The sequence below is a fragment of the Oncorhynchus nerka genome, linkage group LG21, assembly GCF_034236695.1.
Source record: "Oncorhynchus nerka isolate Pitt River linkage group LG21, Oner_Uvic_2.0, whole genome shotgun sequence".
NCBI classification, from domain to species: domain Eukaryota; kingdom Metazoa; phylum Chordata; class Actinopteri; order Salmoniformes; family Salmonidae; genus Oncorhynchus; species Oncorhynchus nerka.
Window position 1 is genome coordinate 12921282 of NC_088416.1, and position 11900 is coordinate 12933181.

The window sequence follows — 11900 nt, forward strand, 5'->3', positions numbered from 1 at the left end:
TTGGAGAGATAAGAGAACGAGAGATGAGCGAGACTAGTATAATAATCCTTGCTGAGAAGTGAGAGCGAAAACCCCCCCAAAATGAACAGAGAAAGAAAAGCCAAGCATCAATGTTGGCTGAACTCCAGCCCGCTGTTTGACCATGGGGGGGGGGGGGGGGGTCTATCCCCACTGGCCTCTATCCTTCTCTAGGCTTTGGCTCTGGGGGCTGCTGGCTGGTAGAATAATAGGCCTACCGGCATTACGCGAGTAAGGCAACCGATGGGCCATAGGGGCCGAACTTCAAAATAATGGCAACTTCAGCACAACGGTTTAGTCTGGGAGCCGCCGAACGAACCGCGGCACTGCTGAGTCTACTGCTGCATCCTGTTGCTTACCCCCAGCCACATTATTCCCATCCTGGCCTCCCATTATCTCCCATAATCCTCGCTGCCAGCCCGAGGCTATTGTTCAGGCCCCCTCCTGTTAATATAAGCTGTCACTGCTTCTGTCTGGCTAGGGTCGTCAAGCCAGGGGCCGAGAGAGAGGAGAGAGAGTAGAGAGCTCCTCTCGCCAAGCTCTAAAAAGAATGAGAGGAGAACAGTGGCCTGTGTCACATGTGAGAGTTCAAAAAGGAGAGGGGGAAAATAGGGAGAATGTAAGTTCAACAACCGCAAGTAAGATGTTGTTGGCGATACTTTTGGCCATGGCAAGAGGCTGCCATTTGAGGGCCCAATAAACAGACTGACGCAGAGTGAGGTTGTCTTGGTTCGCCAGTGCCAATTTGGGGTCGGGGTTGTGGACATATAAAAACAGACCCAGGGCCACTCTAGCCTAGCCAAGCCTGGGGTGTATTTTTCACTAGGAACTAACAGAAGCAAACAGACCAACGTGGGGAGGGACGTACCTAAAATCATTCAATAAGAAACTAATTTTTGTTGCAAAATGTTTTCCGTAGTTAAATGTTTTTCTATGGTGTGCACTAATGAATACACCCCTGCTTCTTCGAAGTAAGGGTACGGTGACTGCTTCATTTAACACACCAGTTACTATAGGGTGGCAGGGTTAAAAAGATGGAATGTCTTGGGACCAGTCAAGCGCAACCGCCCAGGTTGACAAAGGGCGGTGGGGGAACAAGAGGCCTTTATACTGCCTGTGTTAAGGTCAGGGGCGAGGGTACACGCCCAGACCTTTGTGACTTAGGCCATGTCGACTGCCCCTATACAGTAGTGGCATCGTGTCCTAAACGCTGGCTGACTGTTCAGTTTATGAAATATTTGGGAATATTCCATACTCGGGAATCTCAAGTGTCCACACCTGTGCTAAACAGAACAAAATGCTGGCATAGTTCCAAAAGCCCCCTATTTCTAGGAATATACTCTTTACAATCGACTTAGAATTTATTTATTTTTTTTTTTTATCCAGATCCTGATTCTATATGAAAATCAATATAAATCCAACATCGCCCTTCCACAACACACATCATTTTTCACCCATTAGGTCTAGCCACGGAGAACACTGTAAGTAAAGGGTTTGGAGGGGGGAAAAAGCTGTCTCCATCATCCATGCCCCCCTTGCAGATGCTCTCCTCCCTCTCTTGCTCCCAGTTCCATTTCTCCCAGTGGGAGGCCTCGTTACCTAGCAACTCCCTCAAAACATCCAATCACTTCATCCCATTGATGACCTGGCACCTCTTCATTGAATGCTGATGAGGCACAGATTTACAATTCATACAAAACAGGGGTTATTGTACGACCACGAATTTAAGTGTGAAAAAAAAGCCAATTCCCCATTCAATATTTCATTAAGTTTGCCCCTGAGCTTGTCTTTGTTGTATTTCTGGGCAAACAATCTTGAGTAATTAACCAAATTGCTAGGTAGAAATTAGATGGAAAAGAAAATATGCAATAGGACAATGGCTTCTTAGCTAGGTCTTTTCATAGTGATATTGGAGCATGTCTAGAAAACCATTTGGGGGCCACATCCTTGTGTGTCCAAAACACATTTTGATGCTGCCAGGGCAACTTATCTGCATTGAAATAGCATCCGTCGACTTTGGTTGTCATGTTCTTAGGTCAACTATAGCCTAATCCTTGACAATAATTGCTGGGTACAACTAGCCTACCTCATTCAAGATGTTTCCTCTCAATAACTACAGTATAATCTCACAGAGCCACAGAAAAAAAATGAGCTCAAAACATGGATGGCTTCATGTCATGAACATTGTGGCATGGTAAAAAAAAAGAACGTACACGAGAACAGTCAACCAGAGGAAGAGGTATAGTTAAGTGAGTGAAGCCTCTGCTTCCTGGGAGCGCACTGTGTGTAAACGCCGTGGCTAGATAACCCAGCTGTTTTATTGCCTATTCTTGCACAAGCCATTGTTTGAGGCTCGGCTACTGGTCGCGCTCTTTAGGAAAAGACCATGGGGAATGAATCCCGTTTAGGCAGCGCGTCACTGGTAGAATGATGCGACGCTACAGCTCTTCGTAAACGATTAAACCTCTTTGCACTTGCCCATTTCGGTTTAACATTTCAGCCTATTCCCAATAACTATCGCATGAACACTAGTGATGAGTATTCAGACAGCGCAATCTTATGGACCACCTCACTTTATTCTCTGCCAATCTGACTGAACAATAATATACGGTTTTTTGTAAGAATAAGGTTACCCCCTAAAAAACTTTACCGTGTCTTGTGTCCCATGAACTTGCATTGTGTAAGCCTTGCCTGCCTCACATACTGACATTGACATATCCAAAAGTTACTTAATTTGCCCATCGTTTTTTGTAGTCTATTCATCTAAATTGCACTTTGCTGAGACAAAATATTTGAGGGTTCAAGTTCTCAGCAAACTCGAGCGCCCGAGTGGGAGAACGTGTTATATAAACATAACGACACAATCAACTCACCGGCCAAGCGAAGCTGAAAGGTAACACAATCCTCGACTTGTCACTCCTCGTGTTCCGCAAAGAAAAAGTATTCCCTCCGACCACGGGTGTTGAAGCCGTCCCGAAACTGCATGGGCCCGCCGAAGAGACCTTCAACTGGTACTCCTTTAGACACACTTTAAAATAGGTAGCACACTCATCCCTCGTGCATCTGCGATCTACGGCATTCCGAGATCCATCGCAGCACACACCAGTCTGCAGTTCGCCATTCACGTTCTGCATCGACACAATTTGCAATTCGAAGTGTCCTGATGCCACAGCCACCTGTTTTTTGGAATGAAATGTGCAACATTACTTCATTTGAATGAGTCTTGCCTTTTGATACCTTCCTTTCAAACTGTCAATCAACATGTATGCAAGCTTGAACATTTCCAACTGTAGAAGTAACGTTAGCTAACAGCTAAATAGAAGTACATAGCTGCAACAAATCGTATCAAGCTAAAGTAGGTAGATAACGTTACACGTTATCGTTTGTTAGCAACCTAATATCGACATTAGTTAAGTGTGTGATTTGTAGTTATTAACTTGCAACAAACTATTGCAAATAAACCCCCTTACTGTTATTTTACAGAGGCACGCGTTACTGCTTATTTTGGAACTTTGGAAAATCAAATTGATGGTGACATGAAAACATGCTTACGTTTTCTAGTGCATCCTCCTAAACGCACAAACCAGTTTTTGAAAATGTGCATGTTGAAAACTAAAATTAGAGCAATACTGTATGGGCAAAAGGTTAGAAATAGGCTTGAATATTAACGTACCTTAATCCACATGCATTGCAAGAAGACATGAATAGAAAAAGCAGCACAGCTTGAACTCGGTCTCAAAATCATGCCTTCTGTTTGATAGTGCCGTTTTGCTGCGAAACTAAAAGTCCGGCCGACCTACGGCTCTATATACTCCTCCGATTTGAACATGCACGAGTGGAGAACAACACCTTTTGAAAAGAGCATAGATTTCCAATGCAAAATGACCTGCCCCCTTGTCTCGCTTTTTTGTCCTTTCGACTATTGTTCTTTTTCTTCATATATTTCTGATCGCCTCTGATACAACAATTCCAACGAGCTAAGAAAACGCCGTCTGTGTCCGAATGACTGTCCCAGACTTTACAGCAAGTTCAGGGGAAGAGGGGGCGGGGGCAAATCAAGTTGCTGTTTAATATTCATAAGTAGGAGAGATTCCCTGAGATCGAAGCCACACCTAATGTTGAATATGTATGTCTGTCGTGCATCGTGTGTTTACTTCACAATCAACTGTGCAAGTGCGATCATGCATCATATTTTCAAATAAGTCCATAGAGCACACAGAAAAGTACTTAGCATTTGGTTCATTATTATACATTGAGAGTAAGCCTTGTGCAGTGAGCTTATTGATCTCCTGTAGTGTAAACCAATCTGGTGGTAATGAGCAAGATAGTTAATTATTTTGCTTTTATTGGTCAACATTTACTTATTCTAATGGAGCTACTAAACCTGACCAAGATGATACAATGATGTGAAAACCCCTTGATATCTCTGACAAGTACATGAGATATGTCCAACAAAATTCATGCATATTTTCAGGAAAGCCATTTGATGATGTAACCATCATCATCGTGTGTCTTATTGTCTTGTTTGACAAGGAACATGCCTGCATCCTCATACATCTACTGCCTATTTTCAGTGAGCTGAGATCCATATGATCCACATTAATATCGTATTATGTTGCGAATACCCCTATAGTTGACCCCACTGACACGGCCATTGTGGAGCCCAGTGACAAAGAAAGCCGAGCTATGTCTCGGACAGCTGTGTGGTATAAGGAGATTTGCTGTTTTTCTGTGGTTGTCCCACAAATGATGATTGAAAAACCAGGAGGATACCCGTGAGGGTAAGGGGAGACTTACCGCTGGGTCCACCTATTGCGGTGACTGTGAGAGCCCTTTTTCCAACGAAGTCGCTCCCTGTTCAAAATTTCAGCATGAAAATAATCACATAATGGGGAGTGCACTGGAGAGTGATGGGAAGGTGAAGGGGTGTAGTAGGGGGGTCATTGTATGAAATAGAGACAAAGGTGGGACAGTCTTTATTCTCAAATTAGAGCAGCTGGGCTCTTCCCCCTTAAAGAGCCCCATGAATAGATTATGGCCCCTTAACTCAATAGAGACAACCCCCTTTTTTCAAAAGAGAGACCCCCCCCTCTTTGCATTGGGGAAAGTGTCGCCTGGATAACTGCGTGACATTTACCCGACTACAACAACAGAGAAGGAGGGTTTAATGAGGCAAAGATAGGCCCCCAAATATTTTCAATGGATTAAGTCGATGGTTGTGGCCGAACGACGAACCTCTCTGCTCGTGCCTCGGTGATTCGGCTAAATCTGAAAAGGCAAGTGGGCTACTACTGCCTGCCTGCCGCCCGCAGGGATCAAATCTCTGCGACGGTTGTCATTTGTCCATTCACTCTGTTCTCAATCCTACTTAGGGAAAGGAGACAGCATGCGCTCTATGATCCTGATGAAAGCTTTGCTTCGCTCCTGGCAAAGAAGAAAGAGAAGCTCATTGGAGCAAAAGCCAGTGGTTAGGGGTTAAGCTGATATGGCGCCCACTTGCATCTGGTGTTTTGGGCCTTGCAGTGCCCCTTCGGTCTAGTCAATGTGCGAACAAAAGCACGATGAGAAAATTGTATCCAACGCAAGCATGTGCTACAACCAGAAGTCTGAATATACAGTATGACATGTCCATTGATTCTTTTGTCTTCAGGATTCTTTTACAAACCAGATCATTTTGACCCATGATGTAGATAGAGTGCCTCAGAATTTTGGGGTGCATGACTCCTGGGGACCTCAAATCCTCAACCTTATGTGCAATATGGTTGAGGATTTGAGGTTCCTGGGCGTCATACATCCCAAAAATCCGAGAGGCCACAAAGTATGGATGGTTTTGGGGTGGTACGGAGGTTTGAGAATTTAGCATTTTTCAAACACCTGAAACACCTTTTTTTCCTGCAATCTAGAGCCATAATCATTATGCTTAATTCTATGTATAAAAAAAACATGTTTAATTTTCTGAGTATCTCAACATACCACTTGAGCTGTCTGTATCCTCCTGACTGGAACCTAAATATGCTTCTCTGCATCTCTGCTAAAATCAAGGTAAAAGATTGAAGGAATGTGAGTCTTATACATTTAGGTATTGCTTGCTTTTCTAAAGTCTACCAACATTGACAGCAGGCATGCCAGCTAAGATAGTTTGACAAGCTAGCTACTCTAACTTCGTTGGTAGCTAGTTATGAGGTTGGGAGATTGGGAACCTATCTGGGCTATCTAAAGTCAACTTCATAATATTGCCAGGTGGCTAGTAGTATTACAGAGATAAAATGCATGTGCTGAGCACTTGTTGGCTGCTTTTCCTTCACTCTGCAGTCCAACTCATCCCAACCATCAAGGCAAATGGTGGCTACTTTGAAGAATCTCATATATTTTCATTTGTTTAACAAATTTTTTGGTAACTACATGATTCCATATGTGTTATTGATGTCTTTACTATTATTCTACAATGTAAAACATAGTAAAAATAAAGAAAAACCCTTGAATGAGTAGGTGTGTCCAAACCTTTGACTGGTACTGTATTATATATATATGCAGAAGTGTGTGGACACCCCTTCAAATTAGTGGATTTGGCTATTTCAGTCACACCCATTGCTGACAGGTGTAAAATGAAGCACACAGCCATGCACTCTCCATAGACAAACATTGGCAGTAGAATGGCCCATACTGAAGAGCTCAGTGATTTTCAACGTGGCACCATCATAAGATGCTACATTTCCAACAAGTCAGTTATTACATTTTCTGCCCTGCTAGAACTGCCCGGTCAACTCTAAGTGCTGTTATTGTGAAGTGGAATCATATAGGAGCAACAACGGCACAGCAATGAAGTGGTAGGCCACACAAGCTCAGAGAACGGGACCAATGAGTGCTGAAGCTCGTAGCGCGTAAAAATCGTCAGTCCTTGGATGCAACACTTACTACCGAGTTCCAAACTACCTCTGGAAGCAATGTCAGCACAAGAACTGTTCCGTCAGCTGGAGCAGTGGAAATGCATTTTCTGGAGTGATTAATCACGCTTCACCATCTAGCAGTCCAATGGACTACTCTTGGTTTGGCGGATACCAGGAGAACGCTACCTGCTCCAATGCTTAGTAATAACTGTAAAGTTTGGTGGAGAAAGAGTAATGGTCTGCGGCTGTTTTTCATGGTTCGGGCTAGGCCCCTTAGTTCCAGTGAAGGGAAATCTTAATGCTACAACATACAATGACATTTTAGACGATTCTGTGCTTCCAACTTTGTGGCAACAGTTTGGGGAAAGCCCTTTCCTGTTTCAGCATGACAATGTCCCAGTGCACAAAGCGAGGTCCATACAGAAATGGTGTGGAAGAAGTTGACTGGCCTGTACAGAGCCCTGACCTTAACTCCATCGAACACCTTTGGGATGAATTGAAACACTGACTGATATATATATGTATGTATGTGTGTGTATATACACTACATGACCAAAAGTATGTGGACACCTGCTCGTTAAACATCTCATTCCAAAATCATGGGCATTAATATAGAGTTGGTCCCCCTTTTGCTACTATAACACCCTCCCTCCACTCTTCTGGGAAGGCTTTCCACTAGATGTTGGAACATTGCTGCAGGGACTTGCTTCCAATCAGCCACAAGAGCTTTAGTGAGGTCGGGCACTGATGTGGGCGATTAGGCCTGTCTCGTCTAGAATGCCATTGTATGCTGTAGCATTACGATTTCCCTTCACTGGAACTAAGGAGCCTAGCCCGAACCATGAAAAACAGCCTCAAACCATTATTTCTCCTCTACCAAACTTTACAATTGGCACTATGCATTTGGGCAGGTAGCATTCTCCTGGCATCTGTCAAACACAGATACGTCCATCAGACTGCCAGTTGGTGAATCGAGATTCATCGTTTCAACTGCTCCAGAGTACAATGGAGGCGAGCTTTACACCACTCCAGCCGACGCTTGGCATGGCGCGTGGTGATCTTAGGCTTGTGTGCGGCTGCCCGGCTATGGAAACCCATTTCATGAAGCTCACAACTAACAGTTTTTGTGCTGAAGTTGCTTCCAGAGACAGTTTGGAACTCGGTAGTGAGTGTTGCAGACTATTTTTTACGCGCTACGCACTTCAGCACTCAGAGATCCCGTTCCCTGAGCTTGTGTGGCTATATATAAAACAATGGATGCACCTCAATAGTGTTGTTGCTTGCTCTCCTCATCTCTTCTCCTTAATCTGCACTTCATCCACAATATGGAGGGTGACTTTCACGTAGTTCCTTTCATTCACCCTCAATTTCCCCTTAGTGATGATGAAAGAAAGGAGACGAGGAGAGGATGCCACTTCAGACTATTGAGATGCATGCAGCCAGTGTGTAGCACAGGGGGGAGCGGAAGGTAGTTGTGGTTGCTTTTAGATGGCTCCATTACGTGTGTGGCTTTACGAGCTGAGAGAGAGACTAAGGCAGGATGGTGTAGGAGGAGATTTTCTTCTGAGCAGTTGTTAAACAAGTTGTGTAACCCTTTGTTACCGTACTTATGCTTCTCCGGTCAAGGTGTCTCATCATAACATTGTACAGGATTGTGCAAAAAGGTTTGCCAATTCCAAATATACCAACCAATAAGCTTCAGAAATGGCTTGGGCTACTTCCCACATGACATTTACGTAATTTAGCTGACACTCTTTATCCAGAGCGACTTACAGGAGCAATTAGGGTTAAGTGCCTTGCTCAAGGGCACATAGACACATTTTTCACCTCGTCGGCTCAGGGATTCTAGCCAGAGATCTTTTGTTTACTGGCCCAACATTCTTAACTGCTAGGCTACCTGCCACCCACAGCACACTAATCCCAGACCTACGAAATGTTCGGGTTTCATGTGCTGTCTGTCCAATATAGAGCTCACCAGTTTGTGGTCGTAAAAAACGGAAATGAGTTACCTCTGGTTTGTTCAGCCATTTCTATGGGGGAAATGAATGGGGAAAGAATAGGGTTTGGTATAAATGCCGAAAATAAGGTCTGAGGTTAACACAGGCTTAGGAGATATGTTTTGTCCTATGAGATAATATCAGTGGGTTATGAAGCCTTTATGTGCTTTATGTCCTTTTTCTGCGGACATAAATGCTTCAGAATTCACAAAAAGGGAAGTTAGCTGATTAAGATGATCTCATAGAACAACATGTATAAGATCTCTTAAGACTGTGTTTACCAAAGACCTGTTTTTTGGCATTTTTCCAAAAACCCTCCATAAACTCTATTCATTTCCACATAGGTTTTGTCCAACGAACCATGGTGGAGTTAGAGCATACAAAAATTCACTACTACTATTGCTCTCTATTCACCTTCCTTACCCCACGGTTCAAATAACAAGGGGGCTAGGCACCCCCATAGCAAATCACCCCCCCCCCATAACAATTTAAATATCATTGTTGGCCACCTCCCAAATTGTCAAAGATATCTACCTCCCCCAAGAGAAGTACTCTCAAGAGAGGGAGCACACCCTCAAGTCTATTTTTAACTATTCTCCTTACTTACACCACCCCCAGGTGGTGGTGTGTAAAGATACCTTATTGTCATACATCGCTAGACGGACAATATCATTGATGGGCTTTCTTCTTTTTGCAAACGACTAAAGCCTTGCCACTGCTGACTTTAATGCTCAAATCAGTTTTGTCTTCAAATCTGTTTGGGACTACTGACTGTCCAAACAGCAGTTACAAGTGGCCAAATCGGGTTTGTGTGTGTTCAGACAGCAGTCATTTGCTGACACGGATACGCTAGTTGTCATAGAAATGACAGGTCTGTGTGCAGTGGGGTAGGCTGATTGGTGGTGGTGCTTCCTATCACTCAGAAGTTATGTGGCAAGCTAAGGTGACAAAAATGCCTGTCATGGACATTTCCTAGTTGCTTTGAATGTTCAAAATCATAGGGTAAGAACACTTTGAAAGCCTTAAAGGATAAGATGATCCAACTTTCAAAACAAGTCATTTTCAGCTAGCCACAGCAGTCAACTAGCTAGCTAGGTAGAGGTTTAGCTTTCTAGCACATTCACTAATTTGTTTGTAAACAATTAACAAGCTAGTTAGCTACAATGTCATGTTCTTGTCAAACTGTCAACAGAGGAGCTAGCAAGCAACAAGATATGCCGAATAACAGTATAAAAACCACTTCAGGGTAAATAAATCAGATTTGACCGCCACATGGTCAGGAATCAGATTTCTATCTGACTTCAAACCGCCTTTATAGGTGCTTTGAAATGTGGCTTGAAATATCAGATTCCATGTGCTTTTTGGATGCTCAGACTGCAGGAAAAATAACAGATTTGAATCAGATATACAAATAGGATTTGAGTCACTTCAAACTGCCTAATGTGAACACAGAGTCTCACTCCCATAACTCAAGTCTCCTACTGATGACTCACACTCTTTGCAGCAACTGCCTGTCCTATTGGTCACCTTCCTCTTTGTTTAGTCATCCCTCTCTCCCACCCTTCCTTACACACTTTAGGGTGGATTAACAAGTGTTGTTTTACTGTATTTGAAAGGTCACGAATTCGCCACTTATTATGTCCGTGTGTGTCTGGTCTCGTTTTTATGAACAGTCAATAAGAATGCTGTCCTTTTTGTCTCTTCCACTAGGCATTAGGCCTGCCAATTTCATGATTTAGTTTGTTTTCATTGCAGTTGCCCTTGTTGCAACAGAGTGGACATTTTCTGTAAATCTGCAATGAAGTGGGCCGCCACACATTTTTGAAGTTTGGACATCAGGTCTATTACTTTCTAATTCTCTGCTGCCCAGTGCTTTCTGTATTTTGGCCCAGTTTTCCACACTGTATTTTTTTTCTCTCTCTATCTCCTCCCTCTGTCCCCACCCCCAGATGAGACAGCGCTACGTTCTAAGAACTGAGCAGCGCAGCCGGCTCTGTCCATAAATAAATGACTGATTCTCTCTACACTAAGGTCAAACACTTTGGCTGTGTGAAAAGTTCCCACGCTTTCCCACTTCACTTCTCTGCCTACAACGTCAGTGTCACTCCCTCCCGTAGGGAGGTGGCTGTTGGTTGCGAAACGGCGGCTCTACAGGTGGGTTAATCAGCTACCAATGTAATGTTCCAGCCTGCACCGCATCAATGATTCATTCGGTTACTGGTTCACGAAGCCAACACACTTTCTCAGGATAGCCAGACAGATTGTCCAATAAGAAAGCCAGGGGTGATGGCTGAATGGCTGACTTCATTTGGAAATCATTGTGTAGTCTTAATGTGGTCTGTCGTCAGTACTGTAGTATGTAGGTTGTGCATCACATGCAAGTCAAACAAATGCATTCCTCAAGTAGTCATTCATGTAGTCATGAATTGACCAGAGGGTGTATAGTATTCAAACAACTTTTGATACACTTTATTGACCATAGTAGCGTATCTTTAGATAATTTAAATGTTATCAATGCTTGAAGGGGGTTATGTTAGTTTAGCTAGCATTGGCATTCAGAGTATCTGCTTTCAATTACATGTTGTGAGTCGTGTGTTTACTGACAGGGACACTGGCTGCTCATCTGGATTGACCATTAGGTACTTTGTTGGAACTGCACAGGTTAACCTCTGCCTGTTGCGGGATGAAAGGTGTCTCTTTGTGCACAGGACTTTGGGTCATTGGCTTTTTCAGTCCACTCTCAATGTGATGATAAAGGTCACATAATTCTGCCATTTCTCAGACAGGCCTACTATCCAATATAACAGGAATTTAGGCAACCCAGGCTTAATTTCCCATATAAAAACAGTAGTACTGTGTATTTGCAATGCTAAAATGAGACCCCAAAATGTTTCAGTTCAGATAGTGTGTTCTAAGTTAATCTAGCCAGCCCTCCTTTAGAAGAAAACTTCAAGCTCTGTCTTTTTTTGGCAGGGCTAACCAATATGCCAGTGTTTAC

At 43.5% G+C, this 11900-nt stretch overlaps 1 pseudogene; it reads right to left on the minus strand.

Moving 5' to 3' along the window:
• Positions 1 to 4034, minus strand: part of LOC115103940 (protein jagged-1b-like) — a 32824-nt pseudogene extending 28790 nt beyond the window's left edge.
• Between the last annotated feature and the right edge of the window lie 7866 nt (positions 4035 to 11900).